Here is a 19,827-nt window from a genome sequence, read left to right on the forward strand (position 1 = left end):
TTGGTATTCCTATACCAATTGATTGGAATCATAGTTATCTCTTTATAGTGCAGAATCCGTAGAATCGGAATAAGCTATTCGATTTTCTTGTTTAGTCATCCGCAGGCCGGATTCACTTGTTTGGTGGGACCGAGCATTAATTCAAGTCCCTTCTCAAGTTACACGGGGATGAATATGTCTTTTTCTTCTATTTTTAGTAAATTATAAAGACCCTCCTGTATTATGGGTCTGTGACAAAGACCCCTTGTAGTTTATTTTGTAACAATATTCTCTGGTAGACCTCTTCCCATTAGTCATCCGTCCAAAAAAACCGTTACAATATTTTTTAATCCCTATATTTCATTTGGACGACAAAAACACTTCACCTTTCCGATAAAAATCTATACGCTAACAAATCTGGAAGATAAAAATTCAGAGTGCACTGGCGTGAATGACTGCAAGAACCACTCGAAATTTCCGACAGAATAGCAATTTGTTGGAGACACAACAAACTCAGCAAGAACCACTCAGAATTTTGGCTCCAAATCTGGCGGAACCTCTAGATCTGTTTCTCTGTTCTCACTAAAAACCCTAAGAATTCTCTTCTACATTCATTGCAGTGGATGTCGGCTACGGACGAGAAAAACATCAGATCTATGTATGGTGGGTCGAGAATGTCGGCTACGATGATATTATCGACCCACCATACTGGATGTCGGCTACAAGAAAAACACCAGTCGGTGTCACCGTTTTTCGTCTACGGTGATGTCAACCGGGCGCTTGACGAGAAAAACACCAGATCCGCGCTAACTTTGTACCACCTCTCACTGTGAAAGGTAAGAAGAGAGAGAGGGCGAGAGGGAGAGAGAGAGAGAGGAGAGGGAAATGTGAAGAAATTTGAGATATATGAGATTAGCGCTGCTACTGTATCGTAAAGTCGGGGAAGATTAACAGTGTTTTTTTCGTCCGAGGGTAATATAAAAATTAAAAAATATTATAACGGTTTTTATGGACGGAAGACCAACGGAAAGGGGTATTTGTCTCATGGTCATAGTACAAGGAGTGTTTCTCGCTAAATAAAATATAGGCGTCTTTATCTCAGACCCTATAGTACAGGGCGTCTTTGTAATTTACCCTTTTTTTTCAGAATATACGATTCTTTTGTTTTTCCCATTGTTTTTCCCTACTTTTCCCAATCTCCCCAAAGGTCCAAGTCCAAACCCCTAAGGATATCATAACGTCTTTGTCTTGGAAATGAATTGACCAACTATTTGTAGCAATTTTCTAGTGGGCACTCACCTTAATTTGGGCCGGCGCCAAGCAGGACCTGCCGGAGACTATAGCAGCGATCCGGATTCCTAGCTGGCACTCTCAGCGCACAATTCTGTTGATTAATGGCTTCACATAATGGTTCGATCCTTGTATACCGGACGAGCATTCTTTCTTTGTTTGACCATTGAGATACAAGTTTGGCCATTATATATGCTTTTCATTTCTTCGACGCTCATGGTCATGGTTGTCCGAGTTCGACTGTTTTCATTACACACATGAAGGTTGACCTCTCTCTGCCAGGTGCGCTGTGTTTATCTGTAAACCTCTGTAAACCCTAAAGTAGGTCAAGATTATTAAAAAAAAAAAGGATTAATGGCATGCGAGCAGATGAGATCCCTTGATCCCTACGAGCAACTAAAGGTGGTACTCAACCGAGACGGAACGCTCACCCGACTCCAGCCCCTGCAGACGGTGGCGGCATCGGAAAACATCAAGGAACGAACCGTGATCTCAAAAGACATAACCCTCAATACCCAAAAGCGGACCTGGGTCCGTATCTTCCGTCCTTCCAAACTACCTTCCAATGATCGGGTGGCCGTGCGCCTTCCTGTTTCGATTTACTTCCACGGCGGTGGAATGATACACAACGGTCCAGACACCATATTCTGCCACGAATTCTGCGAGAATTTCGTTCGCTTTGGACCTGCAATCGTTGTGTCTGTTGCATACCGTCTCGCTCCGGAGAACAGACTCCCGGCTGCTTACGAAGATGGGGAAGATGCACTTCTGTGGTTGAAGAATCAGGCATTGAGCCCCGATGGTCAGCCCTGGTTGAAGAATTACGCCGACTTCTCTCGCTGTTTCCTTACCGGGTGGAACAGCGGAGGCAACATTGCGTACAATGTGAGGCTGCGCTCCTTGGACATGGACCTCGCGCCGGTGAAAATCCAGGGGACGATTTTGGATCAGCCCTTGTTTGGTGGGATCGAACGAACAGATTCTGAAGTGGAATTTGCCGACGATCAGATTCTACCGTTATCGGTGACGGATCTAATATGGGAGTTGGCATTGCCATTGGACGCCGATCGAGACCATGAATACTGCAATCCCATGGTTAGAGGGAGTCACAGTGCAAAGATTGGATCTATAGGAAGAGTTATAGTGAGAGGGTACGGCGGGGACATAACCATCGATCGGCAGATGGAGTTGGTTCAGATGCTAGTGAAACATGGAGTGCGAGTGGAGGCACGATTCGAGGAAGTTGGGTTCCATGGAATCGATCACATTGATCGCAGCAGGGCTATAGAGACCATGGCTATCTTCAAACAGTTTATACTGGGTTCTCCCAACGCTTAGCTTATCTCTCTCATCTGTCAGACTTATTTACTCTTTTACAAGTATGGACAATCAGTATTTATTCTTATTATCATTTCGAATGTTTTTTACTTTTTGTCACTTACTGATAAATTAAAATGAATATTAATTTTTCTTAGACGTTTGCAATGCACGAACTTATGGATCGGAATTTTCCCCTTCCCCGACGGGGACCGACTTCCCCGATCGGATGGGGTTGGGGATGGGATTGCTTTGAGGTACATCTGTTTACGGTTAGGCTTCGGGCCTGACTTTTACATTATGTCGGGTTGAGATTTCAGGTCGGGTCCATTCAATTTTTGATAAAAGTTAAATTTGAGCCCGGTTCATGAACAGATTTATTTGGGGGCCGGAGATAGGGACAGAGATTGGAGTTAGGTATATATATATATATATGGTATTGGTATATATATTAAAATATATTTAAAATTTTATTTAGTTTAAATAAATTTATTTTTCAAAAAAATACTATTATCTAAAAAAATTTAGGGATTTGGTTCCCCATGGAAAACCTATCCCCATTGGGGATCAGGAATAGATAACAACTTTTATCCACAGTGGGGATCAAGGACGGAGACGGGTATTAATTTCAGGTCAGGAACGGGGAATATGATCTCTACTCCAAATCCGTTCTACATGAACTGGTTAATTAAATGATTAAGTTAAAATTTTAATTTTTATTATTTTAATTTAAAAATTAATTTTAGTACCACATGACATACAACTTATTAAGGAGACGAGAGAGAGAAAAAAGAGAGAAGCCCACAAATGAAGTATGGTTATCATATATGGTTTCTTCTCACCCACACACTAAAGTAATTCAATTTTTTGGCACAATAGTCACTGCTTCAAGGTTTTCCGAAGTTCCATTTGTAATAAATAGAGGTATAAAAGCTTCCTGGGGTTAATTAAAATCAAGTGTTAAAATTGATATAGTACTTGGGCAATTGGCATAACATTTATGATATATCTATTTGGCCCAATTTACCTGGTGAATGAGGCAAGTCAACAAAAAAAGTTGCAGATTTGCTGGATTTCAAGGTGTAGTATTGTTGCAATAAAAAACTAAGGGAACCAAACCGTTTGTTTTGTGGGAATAAGGGTCTGGAATGGGAATAGGAATATTCCAACTGTTTGGTTGGGCAAAATTGATATCCCATTCTCATTCCTAGTGAAACAGCATTTATAGGGGATGGTCATTCTTTCCCTTTTCATTCGGAATGAAATCCCATTTCTACTGGTTCCATTCTTATCTAAACCAAATAGATTATGGGAATAGAACTTTCCGATTCCAAATGAATTTGATCTCAATTCTCATTCCGACTGCAAACCAAACGGACCCTAAATGTGTGGTAATGATAAAAAAGCATTTAAGGGAAGACGTAGAGAGCCTTTACTGCAAAAAAAATTTTGCTATTCTACCAAGTTCCCAACAGATTCAATAAGATTGCGGTTGGCTAATGTGAAGGAATGAAGGTTGTATAGGACAGCCAAAGACTAAACATGGATTGTGGAAGAACTTATTTTCATTTCAGTTTGTTTTGTGAATCAAGTGATTTTTAGTTCATTTTAATAATAACATAATATTTTAGTCACTTGTAGTTTACTTTCTAAATGCTATCCAATAGCCAATAATTACTTGTATCCAACAGATAAGATGTGAATATAAAAAAATCAAATTTGATCTACTTATTAGGAATGCAATTTGGCAGCTCAACCTGAATCCATGCAATTTTACACGGGCTGAGCTTCAATTTTTTATCCTCAAGCTCTTGGGCCTATCCCTAGTCTAGGCCCAAACCAACTGTTTGTGTATATAAACATACATGGACACATGCATATGTGCAAAAGGTATCAAGTTTCCTATTTAAAGGTTTAAGGTGTTGGTATTGAATAGGTTAATGGAACTTGCTAATACAGCTGCCTAAGCCAACTGTCCAACCCAAGTATGTCAAAATTCAGCTTAAGTTGGGCCCAGGTTAAATAGATTGGGCTTCGCCTCAGGCTTGGCCGAGGCTCAGGCATTAAGCCCAATGGTTAGAGTTGGGCCTAAACCCAGCCTAGCCCAACCATCTTGAATCCCTACTAGCTATATTAGATTCGATCTGATAAAGTTTTCTTCCCGGTCCACAACATTGGTATTTTTCCTCCTCAACTGACTCTATACTTCAAGTCAAATGCAAAGTCGAGAAAAAAGAAAATGCAGGAGGGGGAAGCTTATAATTTCAAATAGACCTTACAATTGGGTTGGTTCGGTTTAAGATGCCAAAGGCAAAACCCGTAATCCTAAATGTTTAGGTGAGGTTTAACCCATAAGTCAGGCAGGTCAATGGTTGAACAGTTCCGGCCAGCTGCTCTTTGATGGAGTCAAAGGAATGGTTCAAAGTATTGACACCCCATACACATAGGGTCTGTTTGGCATTAATGTTGTTGTTCCAAAAAACGGTGATACATCAGCGCCATAGTGGAAAAAAATAATGCATTAGGAAATGTCTGTTTGTTTGGAATTATTTTTCTATAAAAACTGGTGCTCCAAACCACGTTTTGGAAATCGATAAGGTGTGGTTTGGAGTAATGCTGAATTTGACATTTTCTCAGATTGGAGCTCGTTGCTGCCAATGAAAACGTGATGTGGCAGTGACATGGACTTTCCATAATGGGTACCAGTGCTGAAAACAGATATGATGCACTGGTACCAAACAAAAAGTGTTGTTGTTTCTTCAGGAAACATCCTACTTGGCAACAATGTTTCCAAACAAAAAAAAAGACATCATTTTTCTGAGAAAACGGTGCTTCCACCCACACATTAGCAAACGACGCTGTATCTGCAACATCAATGCTAAACATATATGATGGAGCGCGATCCGGTCAGTCTTAGCTGTCCGCGGCCTTGTTTTTGAACGGGATAGCAGGGAACCTAAAACGGAGGAGATGGGGAAGCTCCGGGGGGAACCCGGTGTAGAGGCTCCGAAGCTCAAGTTAGAATCCTTCAAAAGCAAGGTAATACCAGATAGCGCAAAGTTTGCATACCTCGTTTGTCGGGGGACAGGGGACTCTTATAACTAATTCGTGCACTCGCCCTGAGGCCCTTGTCAGATCGGGTATGATTACCCTTGTGCTTGTCAATTCAGCCGTCGTCCTTTCTGCTGAGACAAAACCGTCACTGCCTAACCATCTTTCTAACTGGAGATGGCGGTGTCAGTGGCGGTGGTAGGTGGCCGTTTAGAGTGCTACCTTCAAACGTCAGATCCCAAGTCAGTCAGGCGCGGCGCCCTCGGGCACGGACTTCCTTAGTGTCAGGCATGGTACGACTTGTTTGGTTTTGGTGCCCAGAAGGTGATGCGAAGTGCTGAATGAGGCGAGGTTTTGAGCTCGGAGGTATCTATAGGGCAAGTCAGTTCGGCGAAGTGTATCCCGAGCTATTACAAAGTGGGTCAGTTTGGCGAAGTGTATCCCGAGCTGTTACAAAGGGTGAGTTCGGGCCCCCGATAGGGAGTTTAGTCCGCTCGTGTCCCCTTGTTCCCGCCTAATCTTGGCCCCTTCTGCCGAGCTGTTGTTTCTGTCACGTGTCACGTAATAGAGAGGTCGGGCAAAATCTTCCTTCATCAATATACATAAACAATTGCATCGAGTGTTTCAGGTCATGATGGCAAAGGCAAGACCATAATCCTAAATGTTCATATTAGGGTTAATTCGCAGGCATCAGGTGTTTAACTACTTAATAACTTTTTTTTTTTTACAAAATTGTTTCAGAGGTCGGTTTTAAGTCTACCTACCCCTTGAAACTGGTCAAAGTTCAAAACACCCAATATTTGGTGGAATTTCATTAGACTACCACTACATACAATATTAAAATTTTAAACCTTGGTCAATGTTTTTTTTTTCTTACCAAAAATAAGGGTTGAACGTCTTGTTTTAACAATTCAACCTTTGATTCACTGCCGGTTTGAAAACGTTGGTTTGGAAAGAGGTGATTTGGCGATGACCTATTCTAATTCATGTCTCTATTATAGGGAACCATAACCCTCTTTTTTCAGGTCAGGTTGGGTCAGCTTCTTGTGTTTAAAAGTGGATTTGACGTGCAATATAAAGAGCAAGATTTAACTGAACGCTTTAATTGTTACCAATGATGTGGTTTCATGCCGGTAATAAAGATGGGGCCCATGTATTTAAATAATGATGTAAAAACCTTATTATTGGTTCTACATCCCGCGGCTAAAGTATTCAACTAATCCAAATTCCAATATAAAGGATGTAAGGTTTTCAAATGTTTGATAGATGCTCTACTTGGCTCTGCCCCCACTTCAACTTCACAAGATGTAGTTTAAGAACGATGATGATGATATACAACCAAAATATGCCACTTTACAAACAAGCTCGGTATCTTTCTTTTCCTTTTTTTTGTAGTTTTTCTTATTTTTTAGAAAGATATTAAATAAAATCAATTAAGCACAATTACTCCCAATCATTGTCAAGATTCAAAATATGGATGCATCGTGTATTTTTGCTTAATTTTTTTTTCAAAAATAGATCAAAGGGTCGGTGTTAGGCCTGCCTACGTCCTGAAAAGCTGAAACTGATCAAACCCCAAAATCCTTTTATTTCAAGTATGGTTTTCAAAATCGGATCGGATCAGATGGTCAGACCGGAAAAATCAGGAATAGGTCAGGTTATTGGTTCCGATTTCTTTAAAACCAAATTTTCATAAAAACCATTGATTTTGGTCAACAAACCACTGACTCAGACATTTAACCGTTCCAACGATTTTGATCAATTTTCATTTTTTATTTTTTTATGAGAATGCACTAATTATTCAGAACCTGATAACCGGACCCCTGACCGGTTCAATCGTCAAATCATTTTTAAAAACCATGATTTCAATTATCGGGGGTCTGCCGATGAGACGCTTGAAATACTATCAGGTCATCAGCCAAGAACCCATAGAGGATTTAAAGTCAGGTAGAAGCATAAGCCCTCGAAATGAAATAATATCGATCTTAAGTTTTATATGCACCTATCAACTCAGAAACCATTAGTTTGAGAATCACTTTGGGCATAGAGCCAAGACTCCACAGCCTGGTGTATGAATTGAATATACTTCACAGTGGAGAAGCAGATAAAAGTATTAATCCGGCCAGAACAACTTTTCTGATCTATCAATTGTCAAGAAAGCATTCCAAAGATAATAGTTCTTTTAAGGGGGGCCCTCCACATTGCAACAAAGAGGATTGATACAGCCAAGGCTGCCTGTCAAATGGGGTTGTTGGATTTGAAGAATTTCAACTACACCGTGTTTAGCTTTGGGCCTGGGCCCATTAAACTTTGAAATGATTTCCATTCCTTTTCTCTCAATACCCCTGTGCTCCTGCTTCCCCTCTCTCTCTCTCTCTCTCAACATTCTAACCATGGCTCTGTAATGCTTTTGGGATTGCAAAGGAATGAGAAGATTTCAGTTTCTGGAGTTCAAACTACTGAATTCTACCACCCAAATTCTCAGTTCCTAGAGAGCTGAGCAGGTGCTGCAATCTGCAAGCCTGAGAGTCTACAACAGCTATAGAGAGGGAGGCCGAGCACCTACAGACAGCATTAAGCCCTCCCGTATACACACTGCAGAGTCCTGATCAACACATATGATCATCGAGAACAGACCCAAAACCCCAACCTCCATGAATGTGTTGCACAAGCTTGGCCCTAGAAACCAGACACCCCACACTTTGACTAGAACAGTTTAAACCATCAGATGATCCCAAATCGAAAGTTGTTCAATTAAAAATTCCCATCATCACTTTGACGATTACATACATATATACAAACAAAAATTAGAAAAATGTTTATATTAGGCCAAGATTAGTTAACTATGGAAGTGTCTTCTTGCAAGTTCTGTTGCTGCTGGGTTGCTTGCCTTTTAACAAAATCTCTCCGAAAGGGGAAATAACAAAATGGCGTATATTCCCACAGAAGGCCACACAATGTTCTGGTTTTTCGCGACAAAACAACGAGACGAATCCAGAAAATCAAGTCGGATTAGAGTCCCTCTGCACCCTCTTCACAGGTGGACCCAGATTCTGTTTCTTTTTCTTGAGAAAGAAGATGATGAATAGTGTGTTTTATTTCTAAGGGTAGTTTTGATATTTTTAAAAGTCTTAAATTGCACATAAGGTCACGTGATATACATAACTGACGGTCCATTAACGGTAGGTAGTAGATTGCCACATTTCGAAAGCTTGAGCAATAGATTGTCGCATTTTAAAGTTCGGGTACTAAATTGGCACTCTGCCTAAAGTACATGATACCTATCAGGAATTTTCCCCCCTTTCTTTTTAAAGGCAATGGCTAATTTCATTAAAAATGCTCAGAATCTCAAATGCAATCCATGAGAGTACAATCAACAATATAAGTCAAAAAAATGAAAAGATAAACCCAAACCAAATTATTGATAGAAAAAAAAAACAAATTGGCTAAGTACTTAGTGTTTCTGTATCCTTTCATTTATCGTCTAGGTGGTGGGAAGCTATAGGATGGCAAACTATCTATAACCATGAACAGTCTATGGAGAATAGGGGTATAAATGGATTGAATTCGAATCAAATCAGGCAGTATTCAAATTCTAATAGAAATTTAATATTTGAATTTGATTCGATATTTGACAAATATTGGAAATCAATATTTGAATTCAAATTCGATTAAATATCTGAATTTGATTTGATTATTTAAATATTATAAATAGAATATATGAATTCGACCCATTATGATATTTGAATTATTCAAAATGGATTTAATTATATTGAATCTCAAATTTAAATTTATATTTTCGAATGCCATTGGCACTCCAAGTGGAGAAGAATATCCCAATACACAAATGGATGGGACCAATATTGGGCAGTGGCCTTTTGATCTCTTTGATCGGGCCCTCCAAATTAATGTCAAGTGTAAAAAATTATGATGTATCCACTGCACTGTGTAGCAAAAGATTTGATTGATTGAAGATGATGATAAATATAACTGATTAAACACAAAAATATACATTAAGTGTAGTGAAGAGAAAATTAATTTTAATGTATTTGGTTGATATTGGATTTAATGTGTAGCCAATATCAATGAATGCACAATAGATGAATTCTTATAATTATTAACCATTAAAAATAAAATTAAAGCACACACAATCTCTTTTCTCACCCCTCCACCAAGTTTTTCTCTCCCTCTACTCCAACCCTTTCACTTGGGGTCCTGCGCGTGTCCTTTCAAGGAATGATTAAAGTGATTACATTGAGGCATCTTTTCTTGGAAAAGCTTTTGGTGCTAGGGGCCAACATCCATGAACCATGGGAGTGAGGTAAAAGAACTGTCATGCGCAAGAATGTTTTCAACAGAATAGTTTGTTGCTCCAACAACTAAAGGTTCTCTCTTTTCCTTTGATTAACTCACTCTTACTGTTTACATATTGTCTTAAAACACCGCTATTGTTTCTAACAATTATCTAAAACCTCCTCTACCATTAACTCTCTGTCATTAACCATTCACATGTGACATCACATGATTGATATATTTTTTTGAAAATTCTCAAAATACCCTTTTTTCACAGAGAACTCAAGGCACCGAGACTGGAGCGAAACCACATGGTTTTCATGAAAGAGAGAATGGTTCACCACGTTTCCTTCTCTTGCTCCAGACAAGGATTTAAATCCCTATTGAAAAGTAACCCCAAAAACCCCACAACGGAGAAATGGGAGTGGTTAGCAAGCAACGAATAAATCTTTTAGGCTTCGTTTGGATCCGGTGCAAAACATCATCAGTGAAAAAGTAAACTGATGACGGTTTACACTAAACCGTATATATAGGTGACCATTACATTTTGAAAACTGTGATAAAAAAGTGTAAAGTTTTATATCGATAAAATTGATGTAATAGTATTTACATCGATTATCGATATAAAACTTTATGCTTGATGAGGTTTTACATCGACTCACAATGTAAAACTCCACTCCAACCAAATGCACGCAAAACTGAACCGGAGTGGAGTTTTACATCGATCATAATTATAGACTCCTTTCAAACGCCTACAAAATTCAATCGATGTAAATTTTACATCAGTTCTTGATTTACATCGCTTCCAAATGCAGCCTTAATTCAATCTCCTACAAAGAAACCCCACGAGGATCTAAAATCTGTTTCTCTTTTGAAGGTAGGTAGTTGGAAGAATTGACTCAATTTTTGGCAATCTGAGAGAGCAAAGGATCGGATTGAAATAACCTTGCCTCCCCAACCCTGGCTTCCTTGTAGGACTCGCCATTAATGTAATTCCTCACACAAACATTACCAAGGCCGATGTGAACATCTCCAAGGTCACCTTATCTTTAAGACCTTTTGTAGCCTTATCACACTTGTGCCCCGTTCGCTTTTCAATAAGTCACTTACCTGGGTAAATGCACTTACCTAGGTAAGTGTTTCCCAGGAAAGACTTATCCAGATTCCCACATAAATAAGGCACTGCCAATCTTAGCCACAAAATTCTATTTTTAAAAAGGGCATTTTGTCCCATCCATGTATTGGCAACTTTTCCCTAGATGGGAAAATTAATGTACCCACCTAAGAGATGGGTATCACTTACCCATACCCGGGGAAATAAACTTTCATTGCTCCCCACATAAATATGAAAAATGAACATGGGTTTCTTGGTCAATGGGAATCAAAATCCCATTGACCAACTTTCCCCCCTCTCAAAATCCAAGAAAAAAATACCCCCTTAGTGAACACAGCTAGAGTCCTCTTGTCAACTATGTTGATGCATTAAGAATTGATCATGAACAGGTCTGCGAATCAATCAGAAAACAGTGGTGCTTTGGGGCTTTGTTCACTGAAAAGCGCCACCGATGATGGGGGAAGGGGAGGTAGAAGTGAGAAAGAGGAGAGAGAGAGAGAGAGAGAGAGAGAGATGGGAAGGGCAGGTGTTTTAGGTCAACTTGCCAAGCAGGTTCGCTTACTCTGCGCCAAGATATCACTTAAAGGCCACGTACCGTTATATAATTCGGAGGACCAAATTATCCCTCATAAAAAATGACTCCAGCTATTTTTAATCATGTTAGAGGAGTTCAACTTTAGTGTAACAACTAAACCAAGAGCTTAACCCCTCCGTTAAATACTCTTTTTAAAATATGTCAATCCTTGAAACATTAATTAAACCTTTTTTAAAAAATAGATATTTCATTTAACCCCAAATTCTTCTTCCCCATTCTCTTTTCTCTTCGTCTCTTCTCAGGAATCTTTCGTTTTGGGCTTGATCGTTAATATACAAAAAGCCCCTTTTAGATTTCTTCAAGGATCAAGAAAAAATTCTCTATAGGCTCTACCCACACTCCACACCAATGGATAGAAAGAGTTATACAAATTCTCTTGTGCTACCTATCAATATTTAAATCTTCTATCTCAATTGTTTGCCCTGCCTCTAGAAACTATTTGCTTTTTTATTTTATCACAAGTAATTCAAAATTTTCCCACAATCCAAAAACCTTCTTAATATTGTTCATAAAAACATAAAAGTTATACTCCTCCCAACATCTTCAACGACAACAACAAAGAAAAAAAAATCCATATAGGAGGAAATTGAATGTGTACAGTGTCATCTTTAACAATTATTTATTGATCCTTGGAGAAATCGAAAACAAGCTTTCATTGAATAGAACAATGATAGAGTTTCAATGAACATTATAAGTGGCAAAGAGAGAATGGAGAATTTGCGTATAATTAAAATAGATTTTTTTTTTTGTTATTTTTAGAAATATCTAATTAGTGCATAAAAAAAAGGTATTCCTTTAAAAGAGTATCTAACAGAGGGATTAAGGTGTTGGTCAATCGTTAAACCAGATAGGACTTAGGGACAGCTGGGATCATTTTATTGGGTTAATAGGGAGGGGAGTAGAGGAATGTTAGTGGGAAATCCAGACTGCTCCGCCACTGCATCGAGAGAAAGGGAACGATTCATTTTTTGAGTAAAATAAAATTCACTTTAGCAATAATTAGTTTACTTTTTTTGAGCAAAATAAAAATCAGGAAAGATACAAATAGTTAAAGAATGGAATAAAAAAGGGCTTATAGCATATAAGGGCAACTTTGCGGTTTAATATCAATAAAAGTAATATATTTAAAAAAATTTCAAAAATTGGTTAACTTTTTAAAAATAATATCAATAAGGGGCAAAAACACTATTCATCATCTTCTTCTTCTTCTTCTTGCCATTTGTTCACCAGAACCGTTGTTCGTTTCCATCCGCTGCTTCCACCTCCGGCAATGTTGCCAGAAGTGGCCGGAGGTAGAGGTGGCAGTGGCGGCACTGGTGGTCATTCTTCTGCCCGCCGCTCCCACCACCTTTGTCTCCACCCATCTCCGGCAATGTTGTCGGAGGCTGAGGTGGCGGCATTGGACAGAGAAATCACCAGTGCCACCGCTGCCACCTCTGCCTCCGGCCCCCTCTGGCAATGTTGCTAGAGGCGGAGGTGGAGGTGGGCGGCGGTGGCAGACGGCAGCTCCGGTGAGCAAATAGCAAGAAGAAGAAGATGAACAATATTTTTTTCCTTTGTTGATAATATTTTTAAAAAGTTAATCTATTTTTGAAATTTTTTTAAATATATTACTTTTATTGATATTAAAACCCAAAAGTTGGCCTTATATATATGCTATTACCCAAAAAAAAAAGACTCCAAAGATCAGTGAAATCCCAACAATAAAAAAGTCAAAAACCCATAAAAAGAACTAGCATCCTCTATATTACTAGTTACCAAACTCAACTGACAATGGGTTCATTCAAGCATACCTGAAATTCCTCTCTTCTTCTTCTCTTTCTCCATTGGGTATTCCTATTTTGGCTTAGAAACTAGTGAAAATCCAAGCAACAAGTCTAGCAAAATGCCTGTCGGACATCGTAAAGAAGATAGAAACTCAATCTTAACTTTCCAGCTTGGGTGAAGCCATGAATGCATCATTGGGTTTGCAAAAGAGTCTCTCAGGAAAGTCATTGTGAGAGCAGAGTTTGATGAGTTCCCAGATGACAAATGCATGCATTGCACCGTGGGATTGGATTGGGGGTGGAATACATAAAGATTCCATGGTTGAAAACGTTTGGCCGTTGATCGCAGTAATGGTGAGGGGGAAGAATAAAGGAGTGAGAGACGAGTTACATAGAGAACGAAAGGGGAAAGAAACCACAGTTCTTCAAATTTTTCATATGATGGATTTTATTTTGAAAATTTAAGGAATAATAAAGGTTAAATTCAATATTTTATTTTTTTCATTAATATTGATCAATAATGTCAATCGACAGAAACGGTAGAAGTATTTTAGGACAATATGTAAATAATAATTAAGGGTAGAATTAGTTAATTAGTTAAACTACAAAGATAAATTAAAAAATGTGTCCAATCAATTTTGATCTAAACCAATTCAAGACAGACAAGAATTGGAACCAACCCAATTATTAATTGGGACAAAATGAAAGAACCAGAACTGACATAATTGGTCAGTTTGGTTTGGGCAATCGGGCAGAACTGACCCACTGAACTCAAATCCCATCCCCCAAATCCTTAACCCCCATTCCTAATACAGGTGAGATTTCATCCCAAGTCCTTACTACAAGCAACTGATAGCCATCTCCCAAACCCCATAAACCCTCTCCCCAACCCTGGACACTTGGACAATTCACCAATCAGCCATTTATTGGCAGAGACACCATTTGTCCTTTACGATATCTATTTACTTATTTTAGTGGGTGTTTAATTGGAGGAATGGATTTATCAATATCGTCTTAACAAACAAATGATAATTTTGAGGAATTTGAAAAATCATTTGTTTTTTTTTTTTTCAAGAAATTGTGTTTGGCGGAAATAATGCTGATAAAGCGATTTCTCACATGAAATTAATAAAAAAAAATGAAACTGTGGTATTCTTATAGACACGTCACTGCTGCCATGTAAGGAACCTGCCTTAAGTTGCACCCTACGGCCATGTCAAATATCAAATAAAAAATACCCTTTGATTCATAATTCATAATTCTTCACTCCAAACCACAGGAATCAGAATAATTGATTCCTCTATTAATTTTTGAGGAATTGACTTTTATAAATGGGATTTGTTACACGATTTAAAAACTCGGTTCATGCGATACATTATTTCAACCTTGGAAGCAACAAATTGATTTCTCCAAACCAAACATCCCTTTAATTGGCTAACGGTCAGGGGTGTGTCACCCTTTATCAAAAATGGACCATTTTCAATCTCCAAAAGACGTTGCCACCACATGTATCTTCCACTATTTGTTTATGTTTATCCTTGATTTTCAATTCCCACCGACAAAGCATTTCCTTAAATTTTTCTTTTCTTCCAATTTCTTTAGGGCATTTCCGGAGATTGGGCATTAGACGATTAGCCTTATTAGTTTAATAGCATCTTATATATATATATATATATATTTTAAGGGATGCCATTTGACGAAAGGGGAGATCACCCCTATCTCTTTAATAGATATATTAGTGGAGGAGCCCTGTTTTGTACAGCTGGAATGGAACCATTGACCTATTGACCTGGTTTCAAGCCAATGATTCGATTGTTCGGTTTGAACCAATGGCTCGTTTTGACAACAAAAATTATGAAACCGTTCTGACCACCGATTTTTTGGGTCAATAGTTCGACCGTCTAGTTCAAAGGGACGGCCTGTTAAGCAGTATCATACATGTGTGAGGTCCATTAAGCAGTATTATATGTGTTATGTCATACGAGTGTGTTACTCATATGACTTGAAAACGGAACCGTTATGGCCATCGATTTTTGGGTCGACGGTTCGACCGTCTGATTCAAATGGATGGCCCATTCAGACAACAAAAAAAAAGGCCAAAAACCATTGAACAGGTCAACGGGTCAACGGTTTGACCGCTCAGGTCAATGGGTCGTTGACCAATTCAACAAGTTTTTGCCAAGGACTGAGACTGGGGTAAAATGGAACCAGTTGCCTAGACAATTCCTAATTAAAAAAATAAAAAAAAAATGGCAGTTCGACCATCCAGTTAGAACGAATGACATGTTCTAGCATCAAAAGTTATAGGCAAAAAATTGAGTGCATGAGGTCCATTAAGTAGTATCATACGTGTTATGTCATTCGAGCGTGTGACTCATAACAATCCAAAAATAGAACCATTCTATCCACCGGTTTTTTGGTCGATGGTTCGATAGTCTGATTCAAGCGGACAGCCCGTTCTGACAACAAAAATTAAAAAAAAATCATCCAAAAACCATTAAACGTGTCGATGGTTCGGTTGCCCGGGTCAATGGGTCATTGACCAATTCAATGGTTTTTGGCTAGGGTCCAGGATTGGGATAAAATGGAACCGATTGCCTAGACGGTTCAAAATTAAAAAAAATAAAAAAATGGTCAAAACCATTGAATGGGTCAATGGGTCGACATTTTGACCGCCCAGGTCAATGGATCATTGATTGATTCAACGGTTTTTTGCCAGGGATCGAGATTGGGTTAAATGGAACCAGTTGCCCGGACGGTTCCTGGGCTAAAATGTCCGTCCATCTGGGTCAACAGTGGTTCAAAAACCATGGTTTTTTCTGCCTTTGGATTTTCACTACTCAAAGGTTTCTTCTAATGTTGGCTTTATTCAGTCATTGATCGATTCAACGATTTTTTTCTTGGGATCGGGATTGGGGTTAAGCGGAACCAGTTGCGTGGACGGTTCTTGGGCTAAAATTTCCCTCCATCTGGGTCAACGGTGGTTCAAAAACCATGGTTTTTTGTGCTTTTAGATTTTCACTATTCAAAGGTTTCTTCTGATGTTGGCTTTATTCAAGCATGTGCGGTATGTTCCTCTATTTTCATTTTCTGCTTTTGTTTGTGTGTGTGTGTGTGTTTGGTCTTCTTCTTCAAGATCCTCCAAAATGGTCTAGGGTTTATCACCATTTTATTTACAAAATGGTCTAGGGTTTATCACCATTTTATTTACAAAATGGTCTAGGGTCTTTTTGTTATGGACACACGCGAACATAGGCAGCAGCACGCACAACAGCGCGCACCAGCAAACAGTAGCACGCACGGCAACACGCACAGCAGTACGCACAGCAGCGCGTGCTACCACGCATAGTAGCACGAACAACAATGCGCGCCGCCCGACAGCAGCACTTAGGAGCCGCGCACGCACCATCCGGCAGTAGCAGAGAAGGGCCGACACGACAGCTCAGCAGGTGGGTCCACACTTATCTTGCCACAACAGCTCTGCTCGCCAGGTCACCGCCAGCTACATCATTCCTCATCCCTTATCCTTATCTTATCTTATCTTCTTAAGTAAGAGTTGTATTAGCATTAGGAGTAGGTAAATAGAAGTTTGAGTTTGAGTTGGATTACCCTAGCCTAGCTGAATCCAACAAGAAATTTCCTTCTATAATCTCCTATTTAAGGAGCTACGAGTTGAAGTAAAGGCATTCAGTTTTTCGACCAAGAAAGGTGTAAGGAGAGTTCAGGTGATCTCTTGGACAAATCACCCACCCGACTGCCACAATAGGGTATGTACGCAAGGGGAAGAGCAAGGGAAGGTAGGACTCTCTCCCGGTGGACCGACCCGTGACGAGATCCTATGCCCGGGCCCATAACATTATGGTATCAGAGCCTACCGTCATGGGGGAACAGGAGCCGCTGTCTTGCAGGGTCCACAAACTGGAACACAAGCTTGCAGAGACCAGCATGGAGGTTTGTGAGGTCAGGGACGATGTCCGGGAGCTTAGACGCTTGCTGGAGACGTTCTTATCCAATAAAGAAAGAAATTCAGAAGGAACCACCACCAACAACAGCCGCAGGCCGGACTGGGCAGAAACGTCCAGTGAACATCAGATCGCTGCCCCAGCCACCGCTGTTATCCCCAAATATAGTTGACTAGAGTTCCCGTCCTACAACGGCATTGGCGACCCACTGGGATGGTTGTATCGCTGCAAGTAGTTCTTTCACAACTAGCGCACCAATAACAAAGACAAGGTCAGTCTGGCCACCTTCCACCTCACAGAAGAGGCACAACTCTGGTTCTACTGTCTAGAACAAGAAGAACCCGAGCTTGGCTGGGAACAATTTAAATCCTATTGCCTTCTCCGGTTTGGCCCCCCACTGATAAGTAATCCACTGGGCGAATTAATCAACCTCAAACAAACTGGAACTGTGGCGGATTATCAACAACAGTTCCAAACCCTTCTCGCCAGAGCAGTCTCGGTACGCCCAGACCAGCAAGTTGACATGTTTACTGCGAGATAGTGGAACCCCTAAGAGTGGACGTCGAGATGCAATGCCCTCCTAATCTAGTCACATCGATAAATCTCGCACGTGCCTTCAAAAAGAAGATGCATGTTATGGGCCCGGGTGTAGGATCTCGTCACGGGTCGGTCCACGGGGAGAACCTCTTGCTTCCCCTTGCGTCTTCCCTTGCATGCAGACTCTATTGTGGAAAACCGAATGGGTGATTTGTCCAAGAGACCACCCGAACTCTCCTCACTCTTCTCTTGACTAGAAACTGAATACTTTATTCCCAAATCACAGCTCCTTAAATAGGAGATTACAAGAGGAGACTCCTTACTCCATTCGACTAAGCTAGGACAATCCAACTTTAAATCAAACTCCTACTTCTAACAGACTTCTAACAGAACTCAGTTCTTATCTCTAATAGATAAGAACAGAACTAGATAAGTAAGAATAGAACTCCTACTTCTAACATACTTCTAACAGAACTCAGTTCCTATCTCTAATAGATAGGTAAGAACAAAACTAGATAAGTAAGAATAGAACTGGAATAAGTAAACTATTGGCGAGCTGGCAAGAAGAGCTGACGTGGTAAGATAAGTTGTTGTGTGGGTCACCCCCTGCTACTGCTGCCGGCGGTGATAATTCTTCCCAAGAATGCATCCACAACAATGCAGCTCTCCCACGGGAACCTCAGTGTAGGATGGCCGACATCAACATGGACACCTTCCAAGACAACAGGAGTGCCTCCCTCTTTGATCACCAGCAAAGAACAAAGGCTTCCTACGGGTAACCCCTCCAGACCAGCATTAAGCATAAGAAGTAGCAGGACTGCACCCCCCATTAGGCCACTGACTCGAGCTGAGATGGCGGAACGACGCGCAAGGGGGCAGTGCTTCAACTGTGATGATCTATACTCCGTCGGGCACAAATGCAAGAAGTTGTTCTACCTTTTGGTAGAGGAGCCCGAAGAGGACGAGGACAAACTTGCAACATCAGAACCAGAAATCTCCCTCCACGCCATCACGAGAATCAAAACTTCCCAAACCATTCAACTGTGGGCGTTGATAGCAGGACAGTCAGTCCGTATTCTAGTAGACTCCAGAAGCACTCACAACTTCGTCAGTGAACAAGCTGCCCACCAGTTAAATTTACCCATAGAAATCTGACTGCAGTTACAGGTAGCCATGGCCAACGGGGAAAGAGTTCATAGCACCGGTATCTGCAAGGACACTGAAATTCAGGTCGGATCAGAGCCCTTCCATGCTGATTTGTTCGTACTCTCCTTAGACGAATTTGACATCGTCTTAGGGGTCAAGTGGCCGATCACGTTAGGGACCATCTTTTGGGATTTCAGCGCCCTGACAATGATCTTTCACCTGGATGGGAAACCAGTTACATGGCGGGGAACCAAAATAAGAACAAAGGTGCGGCTGCATACACTCCAGGGAGAGGTCTCACGTGCAACGGATATGGAAAGGCTCCTTACGGATTTCTCTACAGTATTCAAGGAGCCCAAGGGGCTTCCCCCTCCCAGAGACTGTGACCACCAAATCCCTCTGATGACTAGATCAGATCCCGTTGTTGCCAGACCCTACTGCTACCCACATCGGCAGAAAGATGAAATAGAGAGGTAGTGCACAGATATGTTACAGCAAGGGATCATCCGCCCCAGCCGCTCCCCCTTCTCCTCTCCAATTCTTTTGGTAGCCAAGCAAGACGGGACTTGGAGATTCTATGTAGACTACAGGGAGCTTAACAGCCGGATGATCAAGGATAAGTTTCCTATCCCCATAGTAGAAGAACTGTTGGACGAGCTCCATGGCGCGCAGTATTTCTCCAAACTAGACCTCCGATCAGGATACTTCTAGGTCCGAATGACTCCAGAAGATATAGAGAAAATGGCCTTCAAAACACATCATGGCCACTTTGAATTT

At 40.5% G+C, this 19,827-nt stretch overlaps 1 pseudogene across 1 annotated transcript; it reads left to right on the plus strand.

Annotated features, from left to right (window-relative positions):
• The first annotated feature begins 520 nt into the window (after nucleotides 1-520).
• Nucleotides 521-2,743, plus strand: LOC148847898 (putative carboxylesterase 9 pseudogene; annotated as a pseudogene). The gene has a single exon (XR_016100368.1). The product of XR_016100368.1 is annotated as a putative carboxylesterase 9 pseudogene (transcript).
• Nucleotides 2,744-19,827: the final 17,084 nt, after the last annotated feature.

Source organism: Nelumbo lutea, chromosome 6 (assembly GCF_056320005.1).
Source record: "Nelumbo lutea isolate HS-2025 chromosome 6, American lotus-T2T, whole genome shotgun sequence".
Lineage (NCBI taxonomy): Eukaryota > Viridiplantae > Streptophyta > Magnoliopsida > Proteales > Nelumbonaceae > Nelumbo > Nelumbo lutea.